This window comes from Callithrix jacchus, chromosome 15, assembly GCF_049354715.1.
Source record: "Callithrix jacchus isolate 240 chromosome 15, calJac240_pri, whole genome shotgun sequence".
In the NCBI taxonomy this organism is placed as follows: domain Eukaryota; kingdom Metazoa; phylum Chordata; class Mammalia; order Primates; family Cebidae; genus Callithrix; species Callithrix jacchus.
This window is the reverse complement of record NC_133516.1, coordinates 74,346,994-74,361,198: the sequence shown is the minus strand read 5'-3', so window position 1 is coordinate 74,361,198 and position 14,205 is coordinate 74,346,994. Positions and strand designations below refer to the sequence as shown.

General features: G+C 45.7%; 1 protein-coding gene across 8 annotated transcripts in view; it reads right to left on the bottom strand.

Moving 5' to 3' along the window:
- Window positions 1-14,205, bottom strand: part of MGLL (monoglyceride lipase) — a 134,252-nt gene that overhangs the window by 113,623 nt on the left and 6,424 nt on the right. The gene's annotated exons all lie outside the window — the stretch shown is intronic.

Sequence of the window (14,205 nt, the reverse complement as noted above, 5' to 3'; positions counted from 1 at the left end):
ATTGGGGTCTTGGAGAGATGGCCATTCTGTGTGAACACAAGTAAAGTTTGGAACTCTTTTTAAAGGTTCTGTGAGAGAGAATGTTTAAAAACGGCAGCTGCAGTGTGATTGTGGACCTGGATAAAATAGGAAGCAAGAGGCAGAGATAACAGGGAGCTGTTCGAGTCAGAGAAGTGGTTTCCTGATCTTCTATAAGAATGTGCTGGGTTCCGTCTTATGTAACACTCATTTTCTTTCCTGGAAGGAGAACAGCTTGAACTTTCCAAGGCTGCAGATGGCTCCAAGTTCCTCTGGGTGGTGAAATGCCAAATGGATGGCGATAAATGATCAGGAATTTATTGAGAATGAGGGAGAGGTGAGACAAGAGTCAAGTGATGAATTTAAGGAAAATGGTCACAATTTCATAGGCACAATGAGGCCTCTGCACTCCATTATGACCTGAAGGGGCATCTGCAGCCAGGCCAGCATCATCAGCGGAAGCTGGAGGTGAACACCCGTGGAGGGTGAATGGGGCGTGGACCGCAAGCTCATCCACAGACCTAGCATTCCCAACTGTGAGACCTCATCAGAGCCATTGAGCCTTTGTGGGCCTCGGTCTTCTCATCTGTAAAATGGGCTTATCATTCCCACCACCCCACAGGGTTGTTACAAGGGTTAAGTACCATCTGTACACATAGCTGAGTGATAGGCATGGTTCTGCAATGTTTTAAGAGGCATAGCTGGGTGTTGGAGTGCCAATGGTGCTTTAAAAGCAAACAGACTTGGGTTCAAATCCTTGCCCTGCCACTTAATAGCATGTAGCTGACACTGTGTCTATGGCAATAAAATAGCAAGAATGAGGCTAGGCATCTCATGGGTGCTGTGAGAGTCAGGGAGGTGAAGCCAGAGAAGTATCTAGCAACATGTCAGACACAGGTTTGGGCCTTCCTAAGAGATTCGTTTCCTTCCCCTTTCCGAAGGTGGTACAAGCATAAATTAAAAGTGGTTACAAAAGAGTTTTGAGAAAGTCATGTTCAAGAAATACATGCCTCCCTGCAGCTCTCTGAGGTTAAGCCATGGAGATCAGCAGGCTGTCTCCCCAGTTCTTGGTTGGGGCCTCAGTGGAGATAGAGCCTGACAATGCCCACCTTTGATTTAGTGCATAGAATTCTAAATGCACTGAATGGCCAGGCAGGGCATGAGTGTGGGACTATGAGGGTCCTCTCCTTTGGGAAGCTCTCTAGCTTTTCCAGGCAAATCACCCAGTCTAGACTCCAGACCCTGGCACATGCACAAGTTGTTTGCCTGCCTGCCTTTCTCCTTGTGCTGTGAGCCCTTGAAAGGCAGGGACCATGGGGGCCTAACAATTTCTCTGTCCCCCAAGAGTCAGCACAAGGCCATAGAGTTGTGCTCAGTATTTATTGAATGCAACTAACAGATGTCTGGATAAGTAAATGTGTGGATAGGTGGATGAATGAATAAATGGATGGATACATGGATGGGTGGATTGGTGAAGGGATGGGTGGAAGGGTGGATGAATGGGTGGGTTGGTAGATGAATGGGTGAATAAACAAATGGATGAGTGAATAAATAGGTAGATGGGGCCAGGTGCGGTGGGTCACACCTGTAATCCCAGCACTTTGGAAGACTGAAGCAGGTGGATCACAAGGTCAGGAGTTTGAGACCAGCCTGGCTAACATGGGGAAATCCTGCCTCTACTAAAAATACAAAAATTAGCCTGGTATGGTGGCGTGCACCTGTAATCGCAGCTACTTGGGAGGCCAAGGCAGGAGAATTGCTTGAACCCAGGAGGCAGAGCTGAGATTGCACCACTGCACTCCAGCCAGGCCAACAGAGCAAGACTTCATCTTAGAGGGAAAAAAATTAAAAATTACAAAATAGATGGATGGATAGATGGGTGGATGGGCAGATGGCTAGATGGGTATATGGATGGATGGAAGGTTGAATACATGTATGAATGGGTAGGTAGATGGGTAAATTGATGGATGGGTGGATGGGTAGGTGGATGGATGGATGGATGGATGGATGGATGGATGGATGGATGGATGGATGGCTAAATGGGTGGGTGGGTGGGTGGATGGATGGATGGATGGATGAATGGATGGATGGATGGATGGGTAAATGGGTAGATAGATGGATAGGTAAGTGAATGGATGGCTGGGTGGATGGATAGATGGATGGTTACAGTTACACATGCCTCTTCCCTTGCATATGCTACAGGACATCCAGGCCTTCTGTACTTGGGGCCTGGAAGTTGGCAGCCTGTTAACATCCAACACCCATCTCTCTTCAGGGAGTCCCTAAATCATTGAAAGGAAAAACTGTAGGAAGGAGTGTGTGACGAAGCCATCCCCTCAGCAATCTCCCATACCCCTTGCCTTGTAGCTGATGCCAGCCCAAGTCAGGGAGAGGAGGAGACTGCCAGGCTAGCTGCTGGTCCACAGCAGCTGTGCTCTGAGGTTCCCCCATCGCTCCTTCTGTGACAGTGTTGTCTTTTGGTGCTCTCTCCTCTCTACCGTTTTTTGGTCTCTCCTTTACATGCTTCCTGATGCTGGATCTGCTATTGATACAGCAATAGGGAGTCTCTGCTTTTCTCCCTGTATTGACTCCCCCATGCCCCCATCAAAGGAGTCTCGGAGGCCTCCCATTACTCACAAGTTAAAGTCCAAACAAGGCACATGAGGCCCTTTCTAGCCTTGTCTCCTGGGCTCCAGCCATGTGCTCTATTCCCCATCAGGCCTTCTGATGCTGTCCAGTTCTTCTGTCTACAACATGTTTCATGTTTTGTTCAAATCCCATCACCCTTCAAGACCAGGCTTAGGTGTAATGTCCTCCAAAATCTTCCCTCAAACTTTTAGAAAATGTTGGAAATACAGAAAAATCTGAAGAATAAAATGAAAATTACTCATCACAATTCTGAAGCCTCGAGATTACTACTATTAATATTTCTAGTTTTTTTGTCCATGATTATAATTTTAATGTGATTGAGATCATAGACCCTCCAGCACAGTGTGGTTGGAGGTTCTAGTCTCTCCAGTAAAATGTTGAATAGAAGTGATGAGATGGATATTTTTGTCTTACTCCTAAATTAGGGAAAAAGTGTCTGTCAAGTATGATGTTAGCTTTGAGTTTTTTGTAGATGCTCTTTGTCAGATTGAGAAGGTCCTTCCTATTCCTTGCTTTTAAGTGAAAAAGAGATGGTACTGAAGAAAGCATATTGAATTTTATCAAATTTTCTGAATCGATTGAAATGATCATGTGGGTTTTATATTTTACTCTATGAATCTCATGCATTGTACTAGTTTATTTTTAGACATTAAACCTCCCTTGCATTCCCAGGATAAATCTCATTTGGTCATGATGTGTGTGTATGTATATATATATATATATATTTTAAAGACAAAGTCTTGCTCTGTCACCCAGGCTGGAGTGCAGTGGCCTGATCTCGGCTCACTGCAACCTCTGCCTCCTGAGTTCAAGCGATTCTCCTGACTCAGCCACCTGAGTAGCTGGGATTACAGCCATCACCAATACACCCAGCTAATTTTTTGTATTTTTAGTAGAGATGGGGTGTTGCCACGTTGGCCAGGTTGGTCTCGAACTCCTGAGCTCAGGCGATCCATCTGCCTTGGCCTCCCAAAGTGCTGGAATTACCAGGTGCAAGCCACTGTACCCGGCCATAATTTTTTAAACGTTGCCAGATTCAGTTTGCTAGTAATTTATGAAGTATTTTTGCATCTCTATTAATAAGAAATACTGACCTTTAGTCTTATTTTCTTGTGATATCTTTGTTTGCTTTTGTTATCCAGGTGATACTGGCCACTTAGAATGAGTGGGAAAGTGTTTTCTCTTCTCCTACTTTTTGGAAAGTTTGGTGAGAATTGGTATTAATTCTTTTTATATGTTTGGTAGATTTCAATGGCAAAGCCATCTGGGCCTGAGTTTTTCTTTCTTGGTAGTTTTTTTGGTTTTGGTTTTGTTTTGCTTACTAATTCAATGTCTTTTCTTGTTTTAAGTCTATTCAGATTTTTTATTTCTTTTGAATCAGTTGGGAAGTTTGTGTCTTTCTAAAAATTTGTCCATTTCATTTATATTATCAAATTTATTAGCAAACAATTGTTCATAGTATTCTTTTATAACCCTTTTTATTTTTAAAAATTTGGTAGTAGTGTCTCCTCTTCCATTCCTGATTATAGTAATTCAAGTCTTCTCTCTTTTTTTCTGGATGAAGATGAATCTAGCTAAAGACGTATCAATTTTATTGGTATTTTCAAATAACCAACTTTTGGACTTATTTCCTCTATTTTTTTCTATTCTTTATTTCACTATTTTCTGCTCTGAACTTTATTATTTTCTTCCTTCTGTTTGCTTTAGGCTTAAGTTGCTCTTCTTTTTTCAGTGTCTTAAGGTGAAAAGATATTTACATTTTAAAAGATATTTTGTTAAGTGAATCTCCACTTGGGTAGATTCTGTGATGAGGAGAGAGAAAGAAGGTCTCTTGGCCTCTAAAGGCAGTCCTACAAGAACAGGGGCAATAACTCAGAACTTCATTTTATGATGGTTTCTGACACTTACTCTGGGTAGTTTAAACATCCTGTGAAAACTCTGCTTTTTTCTCTACTCCAGAGCCTAGCTTTCTCATCAAAAATTTTGTCTACAATCTCCAACATGACCATAGCCTCCAAAGGGACCATTTCCAGATCCATGATGATTCTTTCAGTTGTGACAGAACAAGATTCCTGTGCTCATTGGCTTATGTGATTGTTAGGCTCAGTACTGGTAGGTTTGATTCAAGGGATCTGGAAACATGGCCAGGAACTGGTTTCTCCCTCAACACTTCTTAGCTCTGCTTTCTTACGGTAGGTTCCATTCTTTGTCAGACTTCCCCCTTGTGGTCTCAAAATGATTACCAGAGTGCCCAGGGTTCACACTTCCAGAGTTTTCTTCAGAGAAGAAAAGTGATAGTCTCCTTCCCAAAAGTCCCAGGGGAAGTCTTATTGATCACTGATTTGCATTGGGTACTTGCCCTTCCCTGAACCAATCACTGTAGCTGGGGAGAATGTAAAATAATGATAGACTAAACTTGTCATATGATCAGCCTCCGACCAGGGTGGAGTCAACACCATCAGAGACACATGGGCTGAAAGTACAGGAGAGATGCCTCTTAAATTTAAAGCACTATTGGTGGAAGAAGAAGGAAATGGATACCTGGGAGACAAGCAACCAATGTCTACTCAGGCTCCAAGCTCATCTCCCACTATTCTCCAACATCAGCCTCTTATTTCCTGCTCACTCCCACCTCCAGTGCCTCTACTAAGGCTGGACATATGCCTAGGATCCCTTTCCTCCTTCTCGTTCATGCTCCTCCATATCTGTCTTGGGCCATTTTGAGACTCAATTGAAGCATCAGCAGTCCAAAGATTCACCACCATTTGGATCTTCCATCATTTGGAAGCATCTGGTTGACAGAATCAGAACACACATGGTGGTTGAGACACATCAGTGTGGATTTTTGTCCTATTAATCAAAGTATACTTATAGGCACATCCAAGGTTGGCTCAGCTGTTCCATCAAGGGCTCAGATTTTCCCATGTTTCTCCTTCACTTTCCGTCAGCACGTTAGCCTTGCCATCTCATGACTGCAAGATGGCTACTGCAGCTGCAAGCATTATGCCCACAAAGGCAGAATGTAGGGAGTGAGGGGAACTGGGGCAGAGGAAGAGATTGATATTATCATCTTGCCTCTTATTATGGAGCTAAAATCCTCCAGAAACTTCTTCTGCGTCTCATTAGCCATCACCAAATCCTATAGCCAGCCCTAGCTGCAATGCCAATGGGAGAGGAGAGTGGGATAGCCATGTCTGATTAAGACCAATCATGAGGCCAGGTGCAGTGGCTCACACCTGGGATACCAGCACTTTGGGAGCCTTAGGAGAGACGATCTCTTAAGGCCAGAAATTTGAGACATTCCTGGGCAACATATGTCTACAAAAAATTTAAAAATTTTCTGAGGCCAGAAATTTGAGACATTCCCGGGCAACATATGTCTATAAAAAATTTAAAAACTATCTGGATGTGGTGGCACATGCCTGTAGTCCCAGGTACTTGGGAGACTTAGGCGGGGGATCACTGAAGACCAGAAGTTGGAGGCTACAGTGAGCCAAATTTGAGTCAACGCACCCTATCCTGGGTGACAGAGCACAGCCCTGTCTCTTAAAACAACAGTTAAAAAAGACTAATCATGAGTGATATCCCTGAGGACAAAAATCAGCAAGAAAAAAGTGAGAATGGCCACAGTTCTCTGCACAGTGCCCTTACTCTGTAATGACAGAATTCATTCCTGGCATGCTCCCATATTGTGCTGGCTCTGCCCTTGAGCCCACTGGCCTGTGGGTCTTGCTGAGAGTAGATGGTCTTGGACATAATACATCAAGGCAAAGGATAGACCAACAGCAACTTCATGCAGGCCGGGGCATCTACCATGAAACCACAGAGAAGTACAGATGTGAAAAGGTGGGATCCTCATCCAATTCTGGACACTCAGCCACATAAAACCTTTGCAGGAATTTCTCAGTTACTCTGAATGACTAGACTGTAGACAATTACCAACCCACATGGTCCCTGATTCTATCATGGTTCCTAGCACAACCTACACAATGAGGCCCAAATTCCTTAGCAAGTCAAAATGGTCATTGCCAACTAACTGAGTGCACAAAGGAAGGGCCAAATGAGGACACAGCAAGAGGGTTGGTATCTGTGAGCCAATGAGAAAGGCCTCAAGAGAAATCAACCCTGCTGTCACCTTGATCTTGGACTTCCAGGCTCCAAAACTGCAAGAAAATTAATTTCTGTTGTTGAAGGCCCCCAGTCTGCAGTATTTTGTTATAGTGGGCCTAGCAGACTAGACAACAGCCATTCCAATCCAGGCTCCCGAATCAGCTATTCCAAACTTACCTTCTGCCATGCACTTCAGACTCCAGTTTCCAAAGAATCCTTGTCGTTTTCAGAGCACACCATATCCTCTCTCACTTCCATGCCTGTGAGAGTGTGATTCCCTTCTGCCCATAATTTCCCTTTCTACCTTCAAAATCCAGCTGAAAGTCACCTAAACATCTCTCTCAAATCCCAACATAGAATCCACAGCCTTCTCAAGACAACACCCACAGTGTGTGGCACTGTCTCCCTGACAAATGCATGGAAATGCGTTCAAAGGCAGGGGCAGGACCACTTCATTTCTGTATCTCCAAACTGGAATGAGACCTGGTGTACACGAGGTGTTCAGCAAGAACTAGTGCCATGGAGAGGTCGGAAGTGAAAGGGGCCAAGTCTCCAAGCTGTTTGTGGACCCTCTGTTGCTGTCCAGCATGGTGCTGAGTTTATATTTGGAGCCCAATTAATACCTGTTGAACCACTCTCCCACCCAATCAAAAAAGGAAGCAAACCCTCCAAATTCTGACATCCACGCCAACTTCTGTGCTAAAATGGAAAACACCTGCCATACTGCAACTCCTACTCATAGATGCATTTCACATAGAGTTTTACAGCAAAGCTAAACTGGTGAAAGCAAAGCCATCCAGTATCTCAAGGGGTTACCTGCAGGGAATATTATTCTTCTCAGTATCACTAACTCCTTTGGTGATACTTCTGGATTTAGGTGCTCCTTTTCCTGCACAAAATGTTAACACCTTGAAGCCATACTCAATGGAAATGCTTGTATTCTTTTCCTGGAAAACTATGGCAGTAGAGACTTCAGGAATCATCCTCTCCCAATCATCCCACTAAAATATGAGGAAGTTGAATCATTCATGCAATAAATGTGTTTTGATCTCTTATTTTGTGCCAGGTATGAAACTGCCAGAGGCATTTGTTGGAGAAGATAGAAAAAAGCAAACATGAATTCTGCCCTGGAGAAGCTCATAGATTGTTCTATTCCTGTGAGATGCAAACTCAGAGTTATAGCAAAAGAAAAAACTTCTGGGAACTTGCTGGAAAGTCCAGAGATGGTACCTTGTCTAAAGTTACTCAGAGGCAGAGGTAGTAATAAAACTTCAACCCTGGTCCCAACTCTTAATACAATATCTTTTCCCCCATGCAGTAGATTTCAAAAATGGCCACAAAATATTCTCTCCTCCATCCTTGCTCCTTGGACATGCCTTCACATACTGCCTCTGGGCTGACCTCCTGATGTGCTTTGGCCAGTAGGACATTCACAAACTTGATACAAGAGAGATTTTAAGGTCAGGCATGGTGGCTCATGCCTGTAACTCCAGCACTTTGGGAGGCCAAGGCAGGTGGATCACTTGAGGTCAGGAGTTCGAGACCAGCCTGACAAACACAGTGAAACCCCATCTCTACTAAAAATACAAAAATTAGCCAGGCATGCTGGTGGGTGCCTCTAATCCCACCTACTTGGGAGGCTGAGGCAGGAGAATCACTTGAACCCGGGAGGTGGAGGTTGCAGTGAGCCAAGATAGTGCCATTGCACTCCAGTCTGAGTGCAAAAAAAAAAAGAGAGAGAGAGAGAGATTTTAAAAGCGCTTGCATGTTGGCATTTGCTCTCATTGCTCTTGAAACACTGCCACCTTAAGAACAAATCCAGGCCAGTCTGAGAAAGCATGATAAACCACATGGACAAGAACTGAGGTAATCCTACCAACAGCCTGTCAACACCAGATGTAGGTAAAGTCATCCAAGACCGGCAAGCCTCTAGCTGGATCTGCAACTGACCACAGATGCACGCGGGAGCCCAGCCAGAAGCGCAGAAGACCCACCCAGCTGAGCCCAGCACTAATTGCCAACCCACAGAATCATGGGCTGAGTAACAGCAATAGATTCCTAACATACCCTAGACTATACTACCTACTCTGGATCTAGCACATGGCCCTTGTAGTAACAGTCTCACTCTGCAGCATAAACATTTCCACCAAGCATGATAACATAATCAGGACCAAAGGAAAAACATGTTTTCCTTTGGAATACTTTAAGACATAAACAACTGAAAATTGACTGGATGCTCTAAGGAAGGTTTGTTTGAGTTGACTTCCAGCTACAATAACTAAGGGTTGTTTGGTTCTCCTTCCAGTCAAGAGTTATGCCACAAATCCTCAGCCAGGCTCGGTGGCTCATACCTGTAATCCTAGCACTTTGGGAGGCTGAAGCCAACAGATCAACTGAGGTTGGGAGTTTGAGACCAGTCTGACCAATACGGAGAAACTCTGTCTACTAAAAATGCAAAATTACCACACCTGTAATCCCAGCACTTTGGGAGGCCGAGGTTGGTGGATCACGAGGTCAAGAGATTGAGACCATCCTGGCCATGGTGAAACCCTATCTCTACTAAAAATACAAAAATTAGCCTGGCGTGGTGACATGTGCCTGTGGTCCCAGCTACTCGGGAGGCTGAGGCGGAAGAACCGCTTGAACCCAGGAGGCGGAGGTTGCAGTGAGCCAAGATTGCACCACTTCACTCCAGCCTGGCGACAGAGCAAGACTCCTTCTCAAAAAAAAAAAAAAAGCAAAATTAGCTGGGCATGGTGGCACATGCCTGTAATCCCACCTACTTGGGAGGCTGAGGCAGGAGAATCGCTTGAACCCTCAAGGCAGAGGTTGTGGTGAGCCAAGATCACACCATTGCACTCCAGCCTGGGCAACAAGAGTGAAACTCGATCTCAAAAAAAAAAAAAGAGTTATGCCACAAATCCTGTTACTGAATTCTACATCAAAGAAAAGTGTCTAACTCCCCTTATTATGTGTTATCTCAAAAAGAATTTCACCACCAAAGGCTAGCTTCCCTGTGGCTTTCTTGTTTTGTTTACTTTGTAAAAGAACCACCCAGCCACTGCAGAAATTTTATCAGGGAGCCTAAAATTTCCTTGACATGGAACTGAGTTTTATTTGAAGAAACAAAAAAGTTAAGAAAAAAAGAAGTGAGTAACCTGAGCCCTGGGGAAAGCCTGTGACCAGTGTGGTGAGGGCAGCAGTCAGGCTGGTATCTGTCAAAAACATGATTGCTTTCACACTGGGTCCTCTGGGACTGGTGCTTGCCATGAGGGTAGAGGGAAGTAAGGGGTAATGGTGGGCAACCGACAAGGCTGGCACAGGTCCTCAGAACCCCCAGACAGACAGACAAAGGAATCAACGCAAAGGAATCAGGAGAGTTCATGTTGACCCCTCAGGGAGCCCACATTTCTCTCTCACCCACACCACCCATGTGGGAAAGGTGCTATTAGTCCTCATTTTAAAGAAGAGAAATTGCTGCAGTGATGACAGGTCAGTAGCATCTCCGGGGGCCCATATCTGGCCAGCTTCAACCAGGTTATGGTCCTGGCAGTCCTGCCCCAGAAACTCTGCTCTTCTCCATGTACCATTGACTTGGTTTTCAGAGAGGCAATGTTTCCCTGAAACATGTCTCTTCAAGATTGACAGAACAAGATAAACATTGGGGAACTTCTAAAATGCCTAAAGGCAGCAATTTCCTAACTAAACGTTTTTATTCTCTAATCCAGTAGGCTGCCGATTACCTGGGAGAATTGATGGGCCTTGACCAGGAGACATTAACCAGAGGCTGTATGTGGCCAACCGAGCAGTTTTTGTGCCCTTCCATCTTTCCCTTTTTATTCTTTTTTCCCCTCCTTCCCTCCTCTTTTTTGGGGCCCCCTCATAAGAGTCTGCCACTTTCCCCCAACTCTCATTCTCCCAGAGGCCTCCTAGGCTCCTGTTCCTCCCACAGTTTCTCCCCTCCTTCTACCTCTCTCCTGGCTGCTCTAAGTAGGTCTCTGGCCATCTCTTCTGAGGAGCATATGCTCTTACTAGCAGCCTCAGTGGGCATTGCTAGGTGCCCACATACTTCTAACCACTTTCAACAGACCCAGCAAAATGGAGGCTGGCCAAACAGCTTCCTGCGGGAGACAGGAGGCTGGTACCTCTCCAAGCCCTGCTTTAAACTGGACATTGCTCAAGTCCCTCCTGGGGAGGGCTAACTTGTAGTTTAAATTGATCAGAAGAAGGCATGGGACAACTTCTGAGGAAGAGCCCAAAGCAGAAGCAATGCATGATCAGGAGGCTGCCTTTCCACCCCATGCCAGCGCTGTGGCAACCTGAGAAGCTCCTTTCACCCCCTGTACCTCGGATTTTCCATCTGTGAAATGACGAGGGTGGCACAGAACTCCGGGGTCACTGACATCCATTTTGAGAGTCTGGTGGAGCCTATGATCCCTCTTCCTTTCCTAGAAAAGTATATATACCCCTTTGATGTCAAAAGGCCCAGACTCTAACCCCCTAAAACTATCCATGAACCTCCTGTAAATCCCCAAGGTCAAGGTCAGGGACAGCTGCTGCTCTCCAAGGAAACCTTAATGCTCAGTTTGTTGTTTTCCCGCCTTCTTTCTCTCCTGTCCTTCACCCACTTTTTCCCCTTCCCCTCTTCTCTCTTTCCTTTCTTCCTTCCTTCATTCCCTCCCTCCCTCCTTTCTTCCTTCTTTCCTCCCTGCCTCCCTCCCTCTCTCCCTTCCTCTTTTCAGAATGTTGTTAGACTTATGACTCCCTGAGAAACATGTTGTTTGAATATTTTGGGGGAAGCCGAGGCACACCTTCTCATCACCATAAACAAGGGACTTTGTGGAACACCGAGCATAGGAACAAATTATCAGCACTAGCCCGGGAGAGAGGCATGTTAAGAGACAGCCACAAAGGTCATCCTGGGGCAGCTGCAAGTGGAGGGACACACAGCACACAGCTCTTATAGCCCTCAAACACACAGAGAACAATGTCACCCCATTTCACTCGCTGACCACCTCGGCATCCCCACCCCCACCCCCTAATCAACGAGGCTGTGTGAAATGAAAAGAACCTCCTACCAACAAGAACCTTGGATGACCCTGCAATATGGGACAAGGGTCATCTTGTCATCTCAGCTGTAAAAATTTTCACCAGTAAAGACTATTTCCTTTGTGTATACAATGACCAACAGTTTGGTTTGCATTCACGAACAAAGTGCATCTGGGATTAAGATCTAAACCTAAAAGGTGCTGATAAATAGACAATGGTGCACAACAGTAGCCATTCAGGAAGCAGCTTATTCTGCTATTTTTTTCTTCAACTCTACTCCAAAATAAAGCCAGATTTGTATCAGCAGAACATTCTTACAGCAACTGGACGAAATTATCCCGTAACAAAGCTGTTGGAAAACTCAACTGCAAGAATAGCAGCCCGCCTTGCCTCTTGCCATCAAAAGATCTTTGCTATTCGAAAGACTTTTTAAAGAAGCCCAGAAGAAATGCCCTGTTTAAAAATAAAACAATTTGCTATCACAAAGACAGAAGCATCAGAAGGAGTAATAACAGCTTCATACAAGAAAAAGAAACTTCTGGAAATTGTTAAAATGGACAAAATAAAATAGACGTGCTACTAAAATGCACTAATTGACTAAATGCAATAAATGGCAATAAATGACTAAAAATAATGTCATTGCTAGAAAATGTGTGGTACGGCCTTTTCTCAGGCTTTCAGAGTAAATGTTATGGAACAACAGATGTAAGTCAAAGGTGCTTCATTTTTGATTCCTCCTTGTGGGGAGAGGGTGTAAGTTGATTCCTTCCTTACTTTCAGCAAAGTCACTCTTGATTCATGTTGATGAATATCGTATTGGTGGCATATGAAATGGAATTGGTTCGTTGGTCACTGCCTCTTCTCCTCCAGGCTTATCCCAGGCTGCTGTGATCCTTACCAGACAGCAGCCCCACCGTGTTCTGAGCAGAGAATACACTAAAGGTGTGTTCTGTGAGGGACAGTCCTGCGTTCCCCCATCCTCAATAACACCAGCTCCTTCTGACGTCACTCCAGAGACACCTGGGAGTCACCTTCCTTCTCCCTCTGCTGCCCATGTGTCCTCAGGCACAGTCAACATTGATCTCTCCATCCCCTGCTACCACGTGGTGCTATGTCTATGCCATGACTTGGCCCTTTCACCTTGCTCCTAGATTACTATGAACCTCTCCATCTGGCTGGGTATCCAAGATACCCACCCTTTGGCTCATGCTTTTCTGCTTGGGTCCTCTCCCCAATGTGCCCTTTCCGAAGGTAACACCATCCAGGACACGAGACAGAAGGGCGAGTAGGAGCTGAGACCCAGCCCGCACTCCGCTCATCAACTCATGGAGTGGCCTCCCCAGTGGGCACCTCTGTCTGATTTGCACAAAGGCTCTGCTTGGCATAGCAGCAGCCCTGCCTCTAGGTCCTGGCTGCATCATATTATAATTAACCACCTGTTGGTCCATCCCCACCCCTTCATCAGATGCACGATCTTTGCCACCCTTTCCCCACCCTGGCGCCGGAGGAAATGCCTGGACCATGTAGACATCATAAGGAAGTATTTGCTGAATGAATCACTGCATCAGATCCTGGGTGAAGAGAGCAAGAAACTGTATGGGGGAGCCACAGAGCTGAAAGCACAGGGCACTGAGCAGGAGCCAGGGTGTCTTCACCCCCGCAGAGACTGACAGAGTGGAGTTAAAAGCGGCCACTTGAAGGGACAATAAGTTGTGTGATTTAGCTGACCCTAGGGAGCATCTGCGCTAAACCAGCTGGTTGGTGATTCTGGAACACCTGGTCACAGGTGGCTGAGCTCAGAAGGGCTACAGGGTTCAGCAGCTGCAGCCTGGGGAGATGAAAATTCACACTCCCTTCTACACTCGAAGAAAACAGGACCTGCAGAAGGTTTCCCAGAACACCGAACAAACACCCAAAGCAGGGGGTGGGGGAAGAAAGCTCCAAAAGGCCAGCTGACAACCTGATTAGAAAGCCTAAGGGTGGGGAGGGAAAAGCCACTCCCACCTTTGGGGACAAAGTCTTTGGAAGGCCGGAAGGCCATGGGGATGGAATTATGTCCAACCAGATGGTGAAAATTCTTCACCTCCAGATGGATCCAGATGGCTGGGAGGGGCCCTTATTTCCTAGAGCTACCGGTGCCACACCCGTGTCTAGCTGGGGGCTGATGAGAGGAGGACATTACAAGGGCGCAAGAGGGGATGTTCTGTACAACTTAAATCTACCCAGGCCTCAGGCATGGCCTCTCCTCCAGGTAAAGTGGCATAGATGGGAAGAAGTGCCCGAGGATGGCACTGCCTGTTGCTGCAACACACACAGGGAGTAAAGGCTTCATGGAGAAAAGGATCTACGTGGGCCTGGAAGGGGAGGGCTGCAATGGGG